Here is a 15,890-nt window from a genome sequence, read left to right on the forward strand (position 1 = left end):
ATACTAATTCAGTATTGTATTATGTATAGTACCAGAACTGCAGATGACGTCTTTTGCTGGGCCATATAGTTCAGTATCTATTCAGGATGATGCAAACAGCTGCTTTCTCAATCATAGTCATTTTGAATTGACAGGTGCTAATATTAGAAGGAGAACAGAGCTCATTTTATCCAACTCTACAAGTCTTCAGATTCTGCTGAATCAACTGAAGGAGTATCAGATACAGATATATGACTGCACACCAGAAACAAGATTTAAACTGACAGTGAATGTCTCACAAGTAACCAGCAGATAGGCAAATAGAAATATACTGATAACCTACAAAGAAGAAAAGAATAAAATTCTAGCAAGTGATTCCTAGCACAGCCTAATCTGTCCTGATCAACCTTGTTGAGAAATTTATGTATAACTTAAATTGTATGTATTGTTGCTCTTTTTTCACTTATAAAAAATGTTACAAACATTACAGAATCACAGAATTATCGAGGTTGGAAAAGACCTAGAAGATTATCCAGTCCAACCATCGCTAATACTTCCCAGCTAAATCATATCCCTCAAAACAACATCCAAACATTTCTTGAACACCCCCATGGTCGGCGACTCCTCCACCTCCCTGGGCAATGCATTCCAGTGCTTGACCACCCCTTCCAAGAAGTAATACTTCCTAAAGTCTAGCCTGAATATCCCCTGCTGCAGCTTGAAACCATTCCCTCTAGTTCTATCACTGATTACACGAGAGAAGAGGCCAAACCCCAGCTCACTACAACCTCCCTTCAGGAAGTTATAGAGAGCAATAAAGTCTCCCCTGAGCCTTCTCCAGGCTGACCAATCCCGGCTCCCTCAGCTGCTCCTCATATGGCCTGTGCTCAAAAAGTTTGTTTCTCAACATCAAAAAGAAGCACATAAAGGAAAAGCATGATACTAACAGGAGAATATCAGCACAGCACCATTATTTCAGCTGTTTTTGGTGACCATCGGGTTTTCTCCATCAGATTCCCTTTGAAATATGAAGAAATGGCTCATTAAGTTCTTCACTATCCAGGATTCTTTCAAACATCCCTGCATATTCTACCACAGAAGAGAGAAAAAATGATTGAAATGTGTTTAAGGTAACTAACACAATCCCAGCAACTCTCAAAACTCAAAAATCATGAGTTAGTTCTTTAAAGTCTTAGACCTGTCTCCAAAGTCTGATTTTGGTTGTTTTTTTTTTTTTTCTTTTTCCTCTACTGGAAATTAATGCTTCACTTCTTACCTCCCCAGAAAATTACATAAAATACTTTTTTCTTTCCAGAGCACTGGTCTACTGATGTCAACAATAAGAGAGTCAGAAAATTCTAATTTCAAAATACTCCATCTGTAGATGGAGAAATTACCTGAATAGTTCTATTATTTCCATAACTACATATATAGTGACACAAACTTGTGCTCTCAGGATTTACAGTCCTTTCTCTTGTTCCTTAGTTCTTTCTCTCTGTCTCACCGATTGCTAATCTCCAGATGCAGGATATGTTCATACTGTTTAACAAAATCAGAAAAAAAAACCAAACAGATCTTCCTAACACACCTTGGCTAAGACAGCAGCCAAGTCAACATTACAGAGGTTTTACAAGTTAAGTTAGTAGACTCAAGTTCAGTTCCTACAAAGTGTCATGGAATCTTAGAATCCTTAGATTTGGAAGGGACATCTGAGGGCCACCCAGTCCAGCTCCCTTGCAATGAACAGGGACACCACAGCTACATCAGGTTCCCCAGGGCCTTATCCATCCTCACCTTGAAAGTCTCTAGGGAGGGGGCATCAACCACATCACTAGGTAACCTGTTCCAGTGCCTCAACACCCTCACTGTAAAAGATTTTTTTCCTTATATCTAACCTAAATCTACCCTCCCCGGGCTTGAAGCCACAAGCTCTTATTGTTCATATAATTTAAAAGCCAGGTTACCTGTCTCAGCTGTTATTTCAAACACAGCTAGCTAAATTACACTTTGCTAGGATAGAAACATTATAAAACAATCACAGGAGTCCAGCAGCAGTCCCACTGCGCAACACATTCCAATGGTACAAGGCAAAAGCACAGGTTGGGAAAGCAGCAGCAGCATGGCCAGCCTTGGGCCACAAGCAGGTAGCAGGAGGAAGGCACATGGTAAGTCCAGGAGGGAGGCAGAAGAACTCTGGTAGCAGGCCCAAGAAAGTCCATCAGCAAGCAGGACTTCTGTAGTGAGGGATCTGATGGCAGACACCTTCATGTTCTTCTTCAGCATACAGGAATCATATCGTGAGGAATCTGATGACAGAAACCCTAACTTCAGCATGCAGGCATCCCATTGTGAAGAACCTGACATCAGAAAACTTAACATCACAGTTGCCAGTCCCTCTTTTATCCTCCCTTTTTCCTGCCTCTGTGACATCCCTGTGTGCTTGGGTAAGAGTAATGTGCATCATCCCCTGAGGTGGCCATCTTCCTTGAGATAAGCCTACACAAAATACTCCCTCCCAGCCATTCATCTGCTTATCTCTCTCTCATTACCCCTCGCCTTGTCCATCTGTGTCCCTCAAACAAAGGATTTCTTAACCCTTGACCAGGACTTGCTTGGACTTGTACATCTGTGTCCTTCAAAAAGCTTAGTCAATCAATGGTATAAAAGAATAATCTCTTACAAGAACCCTTCATACTCTTCTGAGACATAGATACTTCCAAAGTCTTTCATTAAGGAATGTATTGATAAATTTATAGCATGATGTGCAAGACCCATATTCTGGAACATTTTTATCAGATCCTGTCTTAGGTATTACTACTGATATTGCGTATGAGTTTGAAAGCATAACAGACAAAAAAGAAACTGGTATTCAGCTGGAGGATGGCTTCCTGCACACAAAAAGGAAAAGAACTAAATCATAATGCCTTGATCTTAAACACTTCCAGAGATGTAACATGTATGAGCACACATCCAGTATGCCCACAGTCTTTTAAAAACAGAGATACAAACTCAATTTTAATTTTAAAACTTACAGTCTGCACACAAAATACCCTGAGAACACTGAGTACCATGTTCTTGACATGCTTACATCAGGAGTTTGGAAGACTATAAACAATAAGATCCCAGGCTGTGATAAACAGAGAAATGTCTCAAGACAACTGAAAAATACTATTTCCTGGAGAGCAGCCAGATTCCAAGGTTGTTCATTGAATCATTAAGGTTGGAAAAGACATCCAAAATCATCTAGTTCAACTGTCCACTTATCAACAGTGTTGCCCCCTAAACTGTGTTCCTTAGTACTACATCTACACATTTTTTAAATCTCCAGGAATGGGGACTGGGCAGCCCATTACAGCACCTGTCCACTCTTTCAGAGAAAAAAATTTCCTAATATCCAATCTCAATCTATCCTGTTGCAACTTGAGGCCATTTCCTTAGCATCTGTAGTGTTTGCTAGAAAAGTGAGCAACAAAAAATGTGCTTATCCTCAAATATAAGAGTTAAGGTAGCCAGCTCAGCATGTATGTAAGGTAATGAACTAGCCAAGGCACAGGAAGGAAGTAAGATCTCTGTAGCACAATGAAATTTAGCAAAGAAGCTGTGAACTGGAAGTCAGTGGAATGATAAGCTATTAGATGCAGTTCATATAAGCATGCAAATTGTTACATACATTTAAAAATACTGGTTTACTGCTACCACATGACTGAATATGTTCCTTCTATAATAAGGGTGATTTGTTTTGGCTATTATTGCTCTTGGGACAAATACTTTCAATGAAGTTTCCTGTCGAGTCTGAAGGACTATTGTTTTTTTTTTCTCATTATTAAAAAGCCTACAATTGCATTTTTCCCCATGATTTTCCTATCACTTACAACGATTAGCTTAATCTATAAAGCTAAGCTTCCAAGAAAATATCACATCTGTATAAGACAAATCATAGCAAAACTAGACAGCAGTTTGAGTTATGACAGAACATGTCATGATCAAGTAGACCATTATGTGAAAAAAGTTTTACTGGGGGGGAGGGTGACAGGAGGAATATAAATATATATACAATACAATATCTAAGTTCTTCAGTGGTGTGAAACAATTTCTTCTAAAAATGATAGCAATAGATAAAGAAGGAGCATAGATGAATAAATGTTCTGAATCATTTACTTGAATTCATAGACAGGAAAAGTACAGAAACCACAATGGTTTTCCAGTACTACCTTTTAAGCAATTTGCTTTCCTTTTCGCCTTGGGTTTTAACATGATTACTTCTGCATTTCACCTAGAAAGGCCTTTGCTCATCATTGGATTTAATATGATACCTCTGAAATATATGCTGGCAGGCCAAGATGCTGCTCTCAGTTTACACTGATGTTAAGTCAAGTCACACATAAAGGTTTTTAACATCTTTAGTGAGTACAGGGAATTAAATAGCTCCCATATCAGACTGCATGGATAACTGTCAGTGCTTCAAATGCACATCAGCACTGAGGTTATAAATTACAAGATAAAAGAACAATGGAGGAACACTGAATATCATAATTTCAAAGTATGTTTTAAATTTCACACTCATCTCTACACTTTTAGAAACTGAAAAACATACCACATTTACTAAGTTATTCCAACAATAGTGTTATTTTTACAAACATTTGTTTGGCTTAATGAGATTAACACTGTGTGGAAAAGAAGGAGCTTGTCAGTCATAAAGTTCATCCCAGTTCTATGGCCTATACTCACATGCAAATGATTGTGTGAGCTTAGGCTGATAATCAAAACCTTTTTTTTTTTTTTTCTGGGGCTCCTGTAGGCTTGGTAGTTCATTAAGTAATATACTGGTGGGAATATGTATGCTTGTGTGCTTACTTTGCATGAAACTATACTTATTGGAAAATTTTATCAAATAAAAATGCAACACTGTACCTTCTAATGTGATCTATTCCCCTAGTTTGATACAGATATTTGTAAGATATCAACCACTGCAACAAACTTAAAGAGGTTTATGGTATTGCCTTTCACAAAAGATGACATCCAGTTTTCAAAATCTATTAAAGAAACATAGATATGTACCTCTACCGAGTGCTACTTACATATCCAAGTCTCTGCTCACTTTCTAATTAGGTCTAAGGTTCTCTCTTTCACATGGCATCCCAGCAGCAATCTCCAGCAGGTTACAGATCCTGCTTTAGTTGCAATTTAAACATTCATGAATTTCATGCCAAGATATATCAACTGACGGATTTCAACCATATTTTTTCAGAAGCTATGTTTTTTCATGACCCAATTCATCTAGGCTTTATTGCTTAACTGATGAATAAGATGGCTACAAATTTACACAAGGTAGACCTGTGAAACCTCTAATTTCCAGTTGCTGTAAAAATATGACTGCAACTTTGTTTCCATCGTCAATAATGGAAAGTGGTTACTAGAAACTGAAAATCTGAAATTTGGATAGAAGGTTGGAGAGATGGTTTTCACAAAAAGAGAAGGATTTAGGACCAATGTGCAGAAGAACACACACACACATGCACACATTATTTGTGAACTTTTTTGACACTTCTGGAATTACAGCAAATAGCTTCACTCTTTTTTTCTTCCTTTCCCACCCCTGCCCTCCGCTTCCCTTACCTCCCCTTTCCTTCCCCTCACCTCCCCTTTCTTTCCCCTCTCATTTTAATATTTTTTTTCACTAAACTCTACATTTTTTATGCATATAAAGATATTTCTCAGCCAATGGTCACTAGAAGTATAGGAAACAACTGAGGTCCAGTTTGATACTGCAAAATAAATGTTTATTAAATTAGGAATTAAAACAAAATCTTGTTGCTTTCATTTCTTTTCATTTCATCTCAAGTTCAGTCCTGAGAAACAATATGCTTTCAATGAATTGATGTCTCTTGACCAAAAACTTTTCTTTTTTAATATTTCTTCATTGCTGTAATTGTGAAACATTACCTCAAGCAACTCAGATGCATATCAGCAAAGAATCGATGACGGATTTCTTATACATAGGTTTCAGACAAAAGTGTGCATTAACCATGGGAATGATAGAATTATTTGGTTTTCTATTAATTGAATTTAAAGGGGGGAGGAAAATCTGAGACACTGTGCAAAGGATGATATGTTTCAGATCAGACTTCAAAGATGGCTTTGGATATTATAGTGAATGATTAAGCTGAAGTGGGTTACAGATAGCAGAATAGTCAGATAACCTAACTACTTGCATGTGTGTATTAGATACTCATTGGTAAGAGATGATTTTATCACTGAAATTTTATTTTCTTAGTATTGATTATAAAAACATCCTGGCAAGAATTAGGCCTGAGTCATGAATTAAAGTAAATGTTTTTTCTGACAGACATTTCATCCTGCTTTGATTTTTTACTATGCTTCTCAGCTGTGTGACAGCATCATTTACTGTATTCATTATTATTAGTAAATAAATCCCACTCATTAATATAAAAGTGATGAGGTAATTGAATAGCACAACCTGTTTGCCTTTAGGGAAGCAAGTAATGCCTAAGTCACTGTATTTTTCAAGATTCAGGGGATAAAACCCTTGCATTGAAGTCAGCAAGAGCTGAGCAAGAATCTTATTCAATTATTAAAAAAATCATCAACAAATTTCATATTTCATAAGTGGGCTGATTAATACTGATTTGTCAGAAGCTATTTAGTAGGTAAGGGAAGTGACTGTGGCATGGAAAGCAGAAAATCAGGACTAGAAAAGAAGGCAATAACTGCCATACAGGTTCACTGGTGCTCCTATATGGCAGCCTCAGTGTCCTGCTATTTTTAGTTCATAAGTTCAGGTCAAGAAGTACTCAGGCTAAAACCATACAGTGACCCATATAGCCCTCAGTCTTATTTGAATGTTTCTCCTTCTTTTTGCTATTCCAGTCTTTTGGCAGACTCCTATCTATAAAGATAATGGAGTCAGAGTTTTGAGTTTGCAAGGGTAGCAGAATTTAAATTTAACTACAAGAGCAAATTTATAACATAGAATTAATTAAATATAATTAAATAAATAGAATTAATTAAACTATAGTCTAGCCCAGGTATTTTCTGTCCCAGGATACCTACACAAAAACATTTATAATATCCTGTTGTTTATCATGTAAAGTCACGTGAACTACTTCTTTTTACTTTTCTTTTCTTTTCTTTTCTTTTCTTTTCTTTTCTTTTCCTTTTTTTTTTTTTTTTTTTTTTAAACGTATTAATGGTTGCCACAATATCCAGGCATAGGAGAGAGAAGCCTTCCTAGGAATCAACCTGGCATATCCTGTGGTGGAATATAATGTTTCTGAGCTGTCTCATGAATTTACAGTAGCCTACTGCTGTGCCGGCCTTTGGTCATGTCCAAATGCTTGGGCTTAAACTGTGAGGTGGTATAAGGACATAATCTGAAGTCCTTTTAGATGAAACCAATATGTTCTCTATGGTCCAATGGCCATAAAGGCAGACTTACTTGGAAGTAAAATCTTTTTGAAATGCACATTCTGGATGTTAGGATGTAACTACCTATGATTTTGTACTGCAAACCCAATCCTGTTAAAGTAACGTGGTTTGCTATGTAAGAAAATCCTAAACCCTTGACCTCCAGGGCCCAGTGCAGCACAGGGACACGTTCATAAATATCAGTGGGACAACATGTGAGATGCATATTCATGCCAGATATAGCTGGCAGATTGCACTGTACTTTATTACATGTTGCCCAGAGTACTTCATGTCCTAAGAGTTATTTTCATTATTATCCACACTGTAGAATCTCTGCATGTCTAACGTGCATGATAAATATTCTGTTCATCACTAGTTTTATGGGTTGAGTTAGATAGAATATTAACATTTCTACAGAAATCAGTAGAATGTTCTTATGTTGTTAATCTAGTGTTGTGTTCAACATTCTTCTGAGCTTCTTAGTATTTTATTGTATTTTCATAATATCATCCAAAGTAGAATAGAAATGCACTTCTGCAAATTCTTAAACAAATTTAAGGAAATCAGAAAGAAAAGTGACAGAACATTCATTTCTTCACCAGAATGTGTTGGTTTTTTTTTTGTTTGTTTGTTTTTTCCCTTGTGTTTCATCTTGTAGCACAAGGCTGTTGTTGCCCAAACTGTTCAAGCTATAGAAGGCATTTATCCATACAACCTGCCGTTCTGGTTTCTTTGCAGTGGAGCTCAGAAGGTCAGACAGAAATGCAAAGGGCAATCAAGGACATAAGCCTTGTAAAATACACGTAGAAGCATATTTGCAGAATTACACATTATCCTGCTAATACTTCAGTGTAGCACCTTCTGTTCCCACCTTTCCACAGAATGACTGAACAGCTAAGGTTGGCAGGGATCTCTGAGTCCACCTGCCCCAACTCCTGCTCCATCAAGGACACCCAGAGAAGAGGTCCCAGGAACACATCCAAGTGGCTTCTGAAGATCTCTGAGGAGGAAGTTCCACAGCCTCTCAACATCCTAATTCTCCACCATTTGTAAAGTGCCTCCTGATGTTTAGAAATAAATGTCTTTTTATATTATTTTTCTTCTTCTGTTAAGAAATTGATTAGGGAGAGGCCATTAGCTTACCTCTGGAAAGATACCTGAGACAGCAGTGTAGAGAAAAGGACCAGGATTTAAGCATTACCTTGAATTTTCTCCTTTAGAAGTACTATGTTGACACATAGGCTAGGGGCACTGTTAACCAATCTGGTAAAAGACTAGCTGAGCAACTTCTTCAAAACTCATGTTGTATTTCTGGATATTCCATTATTTCAGATGAAGTCAGGCAGCATGCTGTACTTCTTTCCAAATATTGACCAGGTTCTGACTGTACTCCAGCCAGCTGGCTGCACAATGGATCACATGTTTGGACTGGCAGGTTGGAACAATCCACGAGGAAAATGAGGGGAACTAAATGCTGGATAGGAAATTAAAGCAACACAGCCGTGATCTGGCCTGTACCTTGAAGAAGTTTGGATTTGGCTGCTCACACAAAGGAGATGGTGTGTGAGGGGAATCTGATACCATCAACAGCCACAGATAGGGAATGGCTTCAACTGGTTATGCATTTTCCTCAAACCCAGATGAGTATCAGTGCACTACGTGTCATCTTTCAGGCCACACTTGTCCCAGACAAGATCTGTTTACTGAGAATGAAGTAAAAATTTGACACAGCAGGAGAGCATGCACATGAACTCCTCATGGTGTGCAGCATCATTAGCAGTCTCCTCATGTAAACTCTGACTAGGAGCTGTTACAAAACAAAGCAAATATTAGCAGTAATTAGGAAGCTTAAAGAGAATTATTCGCATCAGCAAGACTCTTTCTCTGAGCTCATAGGAGACAGTCATAAACCCTGCTGATTTCATCCAAATCAACAGAATAGCAGCTAGAAGAGGGAGCAAAGTAAGAGGTGAGAGATCAAGCTGGAAAAAAAAGGCATGGCTTGTAGAAGGACTGGAGAACACAGACCAGGAGATCCTAGGCCGCACCATGGACAGTGACTGATTTGTGAACTCGCATCTTTGGCTGTCTCACACCATATAAGCAGCTACACTTGCAAATTTCCCCTTCAGCTGCCTGCAATCTATGGGAGATACTTCAGCTTCTCTGGCAAGCAAACATTTGTAGCTCACACTACCACACCATTTACCATGGTAAACCCTTGGGTAGCTTTTCTTACAGGTTACCTGTGCTTGAGTGGCATGGCTTGTAATGAGTGAGAATAGTAGTGATGAAAGCAATGTAGTAGTCAGAAAGCTTGAAAGGGAAGAACGTATGAGTTACATTTTGATAGTTTTATTGGTCTATATAATGTAACAACTTTTATATATGAGTATACTGAAATTAAACTGAAAAGAGTTGTTATGGCATTTCTGTGCTGATCTAAAAACCTTCAGGAATAAGTTAGATGTCAGAAAAATATTCAGACTATCCATCAATTAGAGGGCTGCCAAAATCAAGATAGAAATAGAGCTGAAGACTGGAGTTGTAGCATTGTTTAGTTTTGTTTCGTTGTACCTTGATAGCTTGTGAAATTTGCCTACTAGTTCTAATAGAAATGGAGAAATGTTTGTTCCATTGTATAAGGAAGAGATTGAAAGATTTTCCCTTTCACTTTAACTACAGTAAGTTTGGAAACAGGATATACAGCACAAGATCTGCAAACTTGCCATTCTGGATCAAACTCAGCACTTATTATTTTAGATGGCAGCCATTTCCAAAGACTCCCTCCAGGGTCATGTCTTGTACAAACTTGGGGAGGAGACAGCTCCTACTGTGAGGGATTTACCAAGTAAAAACAAAAATAAATGAGCATGGAGAGGTTAAAAGTCCACCTAGCCCTCTTAGCTGAACCCATTGCAAGATTTGTTTCTGTTCTTTGACCCTTCTTGAATATCTAGGAGAGAGACAAGAGGAAAAGAGAGATGCAGCAAAAGGGCTACAATTGGACAAGTAAAGAGGAGAAGAAAATGAAGAAGGAGAATACTCTTACTATACTTTTATGACCGTGTTAGGCTAATCTTTGCTGATGCAATGGTAGAACTGAGCCTGAAAGACTTACCCGTAAAAGGACAAAGATTTGGTCATAAAGCTTTTTTCCATGCTCCCAGGATATTCAGAGCATCGCATGCCAGTCCATGAATTTCAGCATTCTGATTGAAATCAGCCATGCACTATAAAAAGATAATAAATTTGGACTTTCACATTAAGAATTCTTTACATCAACAAAATATTAAAAGCACTCCTGCCATGTGCCTGAGATGCCATAAAAACTGTATCAACTCAGAACTGACATAACCTTTTCTACAGCAGCAGATATGAACTTAAAGGTTTATTAGTGGGCATCCATTTGCATAATCCTGTAGATTCAGTTTTTATTACAAATAAACAAACAAAAACAAACAGAAATTAGAAGTAAATTATTTGCTTTTCGCAGCTATTTTAATATTACTTCTGTCTCAGTGCTGAATTTCCAATATGCCTCATACTAAGACTGCTATAAATCATTTAAAATTAAAAGTAGCTGGCAAAATAGTCTTCTAAAGAGGTGGGTTTGCCATGTCTAAACTCAGTCTCCTCTTCTTGGATGTCATTTCCTATGCAAAGGGATTTTGTATCATTTGTGCTTTTCTCCTTAAGACTAACTTGCCAATGGTATTATGTAGCAATAGAGCCCCTGAAAATGAAATAAGGTATTTATCCTACCCTTAATGTATTTCATTTTATGCTTTCAGAACATGGAGTAATAGCTGCTTTTGTAGTTAAATGAAAACTCTGGCTGATGAGACTGAAGAATATAACTGAAGTATTTTGGAGAAGACTAGATGCAAGAAAAATATATGTCCTTTCTTTTCAAAGACATTGTTCCTCATTCTGATGAATGATTAGTTAATATTTGTGATGATTTTTGTTGGTAATTATATTCTGATCCTAATTATCTTTAACTGAACATTGGCATACTACGACTTGTACTTCAAGAAGCACTACTAATAACTCCATCAGCTACATTCCTAGATAGTGTTTATTATATATACCAATAGAAAAACATTAACTGAACACACATCCAAAGAAAACAGTAGTATTACTTGAGCTACAGTCAGAACACAAAGAACAGTATTTGGGTTTGAAGGTTACCGAGGAAAACTGGAATTTAGTTTTCTTTTTTTGACCTAAGTCTCTCTCATCATTGCATTATCTCAGTTTATTAAGATGCAGTCATACAGTTGTCAATAAGCACGGCAATGATAAAATCTTATCTTCAGCAAAGACATGTGGTCAATAAATCAGTCAGTCTTTTTCGCTATTATAGAAGTATCAAGGAAATTTGACAGGAGCTCTGCGAACTCCAGCAACATTTATGCTCTAGCATCAGCACAATATTGCAACCACTGGTAAAAAGATCTTAATATCTCCTTCAAGAATGTAGAGAAAATAAAAACAAAGTGGCAATATCTGGACAGTGTTTGGATATAGTCTGTGGATCTTTTTCAGCTATGAATAGAGCAAATGAAAGGCAAAGAGATTACACAGGTATGTTGACCTTGTTTGATTTTATGGTTTCATCCATGTCACACTTTGATCATGCAGTATGTATTCTAATGTAATTGTTCTGTGCTGATGGTTGTGTAGGCATTCAGCTTGTCCAACAATCACATGTGGGAAAGCCCTCACAATATAAACTGAATCCAGACTACTAATGGACTTTCACGTAAATAACTTTCAAGAAATATCATATAAACCAGATGTGCCATCTGTGTGACTGAACATACTCTTGATTAGAAAGAAGACATCCTTAAAAAGGCTTCAAATTGCATCAATAAAAGCCCTGTTAATTCTGCTGTTCATTCTCTTTTCATTCAGTTCTGAGGAACTGCTTTTATGTAACCCAAGCATGGTTCTCTGCTTTAAAAGAAGCAAACTTTACTGAAGTTAGACTCTTTCTGCTGGGTTAACCTAATTTCTTGTGTGTTGGGAGAGCAATGGAAAATAAAGGTTGAAAGAAAAAACAAACAAAAAACTGATGATCTTGGTGCAGTGTAAAGTGGTAGATGAGAAAAAGGCTGTTGATGTAGTCTACCTAGACTTCAGCAAAGCCTTTGATACTGTCACTCATGGTGTTTTCCTGGGGAAACTGGCTGTCCATAGCCTGGACAGGTATACCCTCCTTTGGGTAAGGAACTGGCTAGAAGGCCGTGCCCAATGGGTAGTGGTTAATGTAGTTAAGTCCAGCTGGTGACCCATTACAAGTGGTGCCCCCCAGGGGTTGGTGCTGGGGTCCATCTTGTTTAGTATCTTCATTGGTGACCTAGAGGAGGGGATTGAGTGTACCCTCAGTAAGTTTGCAGGTGACACCAAGTTGGGAGGTGGTGTCAATCTGCTGGAGGTTAGGGAGGTCCTTCAGAGGGATCTGGATAGGCTGAATCACTGAGCTGAGGTGAATGGGATGAGGCCGGGTCCTGCACTTTGGCCACAGTAACTCCATGCAGTGCTATAGGCTTGGGGCTGAGTGGCTGGATGACTGTGAAGAGGAAAGTGACCTGGGGGGGTTGGTCAATGCTTGGGTGAACATGAGCTGACAGTGTGCCCAGGTGGCCAGAAAGGCCAACGGCATCCTGGCCTGTATCAGAAATAGTGTGTCCAGCAGGAGCAGAGATGTAATCATCCTCCTGTACTCAGATTTAGTGCGGTCTCATCTCAAGTACTGTGTTCAGTTTTGGGCTCTTCACTACAAAAAAGACACTGAGGCCCTGGAATGTGTCCAGAGAAGGGCAGAGAAACTGGTGAGGGGTATGGAGCACAAGTCTTATGAGGAGCAGCTGAGGGAGCTGGGATGTTTAGCCTGGAGAAGAGGAGGCTCAGGGGAGACCTCATTGCTCTCTATAACTTCCTGAAGGGAGGTTGTGATGAGGAGGGGCTTGGCCTCTTCTCCCAAGCAACAATCAGGACTGCAAGTTGTATCAGAAGAGGTTTAGACTAGATATAAGAAGGAACTTTTTCTGTCAGAGTGGTCAGGCACTGGAATGGCCTGCCCAGGGAGGTGGAGTAGTCACCATCCCTGGCAGTGTTCAAGAGGCATCTGGATGAGGAGCTACGAGATATGGTATAGTGGTTTGTTGTAGCTACAGTAATGGGAGGACGGTTGGACTAGATGATCTTGTAAACCCTTTTCAACTTTGTGATTCTCTGAATCTATGATTGTATGAAAGTGGGCTAAAATGCACTTCAGGCACTTCCTAGTTATTTTAATTTTGTAAGTGGTTTCATTGATTTTACAAAGCCATTCATATTCCTGAATTATTACATAAATGGTAAGTGCATTAATGGACTGGAACATAATCATTTGGTTTCAAACAGTTCAGTATTCAGAGTTGGAGAAAAGCCAGAGAGAATTTGTGATTCATGAATGTTCATCAGCAAAATTGTTTTGTTTATTTCATACATATCAATTCTTTAAACCCTAAAAAATATTATTTCATAGCAGTTAAGGAATTGTTTAATTAAGATATTAAGAGATTTTAAGGACACCAGCAACAGCTTGCAGCAAAGGACAGAGATTATCAAAGTGAGTAAGTTGTTAAATATGCGCTTTTATGACCTCTCTGTTGATTCTTCTCTTTCTCTAGGGAAAAAAAAAAATCAAAGCATACAAATATGTTTTCTCAGCTAAAGTCAGAGGCAGAAGCACAGTACTCCCCTAAATCATGATCTGTTTAGTCTGTGACTCTCATCTTTTTTGTCAGTTTGGAGATGCTGAGTTTTTGTTTTTTCCAGCTCTCATAATGAGACTTCTAATGCAGCCTGAGGCAACTGGGCACTCAAATGCCAATGAATGTCCATGACATTGAAAACTCCTTTGAACATTCTACTGCAACTTTCTTTTCCATCTTCCCATTTGTTTTTAATACTCTGTGTTTTTCATTTAAATTAGCCAGGTCACAGAAGTATCCACTCCCTCTCAATGATTACCAGACAATCGGAACGCAATACAAATCTAGTGGCTTTGATGCCTGTTAGAATCTTCCCATCTGTGTAGCACTTTAAAACACACTGTCTGTGGATCTGTCATGCCAAAAAGTGCTGCTGAGGAACTCTTTACCCTCTAGCAAGTAAACAACTGGACAGTCGTAACAAGATATAGAATACTGCTTGAAACGAAGAAAAAAACTTTGGAGGCTAGAACTGGTTCTAGTTTAATGACTAAAAGAATTCTAAGGCACATTATAGGAGATCTTGTCAAAATAACACATGAGACTTATGCAGCTTTATGTGAACATGACAAACTGGTTGCCTGTAATAAAACAAATTTGGGCTAGAAAGGAAATGCTGCTGTTCTAAAGCTGGGAGTGTCAGAATCTGTAATGTCCTACCTACTAGCTAAGAGTTTGGAGATACAATAAAAACGATTTGTGTTTTTTCAGTTCTTCCAAATACACATAGCCTTTTTTGTTTAATTAATATCAAAGTATTCTGTACATTATACTCCAAAACTGACAATATTTTCTGAATATTTTCTCATGCAGGACAACCACATGGGAAAGTTCTCTGAGCCAAGCAAGTATTTCATTGCTACTTTGCTTACAGATCTTCTTTATCAGGCCACTCAAAGGTACTCTTCTGCAAGATGGACATTAACACACAGTCTTAAAATCTACATTTAAAGTTAAGTGTAGAAGCAGTATGAAAATACCCCTGTGATCACTTCCACATCTGTATTAGGATCATGTTTTTCACTACCAGCAGAAGGATAAGGAACAGAGCCAAGTTCTATTCTCAGTCACCAGTGCAAATCCAAAGTATCCTCATCAAAATCAGTGAACTTATTCCAGATTTACACTCCTGGGTCTAAAGCAGAGTTCAAGCTGCCTTGTTTTAATATTTTTCAGTTAAGAAAAAATAGAATGTCTGGCTTTCTAGAACTCTGGAAATGTGAGCTTATGTTCTGCCAGTTTAACAACAAAAAATCAGATTCTTTTGTGTTCTTTTCTTGAACACAGATACAGAGAAATGACATTGACTCCAGCCAGCCCCACACTTCTGTTGCCAGAAGTCAGAAGTGCGTTAACTGTTGTATTTTTGTCCAAATATATGTATTAATATGAGCTTATCAGCTCCCCAGGAAATTCATCAAGTTCTTTTTGTAGTTTGAGATTGACTTTCTTGGAGAAGTTCAAGACTATTTCCTCTAGCTTTTCCTTCTCTACTCCACCAAATTAATAAGCTTGGTAACTTTTAAATCCCATAGCATAATGATTGTGTTTCCTTGTTCTGTGTGGACAGTGCAAATGTAGACAGTCTCAAAAGGCTGCGCCATTAACCATCAAGCATTTATTTTGCTCTCCTTGATCATAATGTCCAGGGAAAATGCTCTGTTTAGGAAAGAACGGTCATTAAGTGCTAGACGTGACAATCTGAGAATAGAATGAAGC

General features: G+C 38.1%; 1 long non-coding RNA gene across 3 annotated transcripts in view; it reads right to left on the reverse strand.

The window, feature by feature from the left end:
* LOC107312039 (uncharacterized) overlaps positions 1–15,890 on the reverse strand; it is a 51,118-nt gene that overhangs the window by 20,473 nt on the left and 14,755 nt on the right. For all 3 annotated transcript variants that reach the window (XR_014944882.1, XR_004306798.2, XR_014944881.1), the window contains exon 2: positions 10,526–10,637. This is a non-coding gene — a long non-coding RNA (uncharacterized LOC107312039). The remainder of the gene's footprint in view (positions 1–10,525; positions 10,638–15,890) is intronic.

Source organism: Coturnix japonica, chromosome 3 (genome assembly GCF_054131305.1).
Source record: "Coturnix japonica strain WE chromosome 3, WE-NBRP24, whole genome shotgun sequence".
NCBI lineage: Eukaryota > Metazoa > Chordata > Aves > Galliformes > Phasianidae > Coturnix > Coturnix japonica.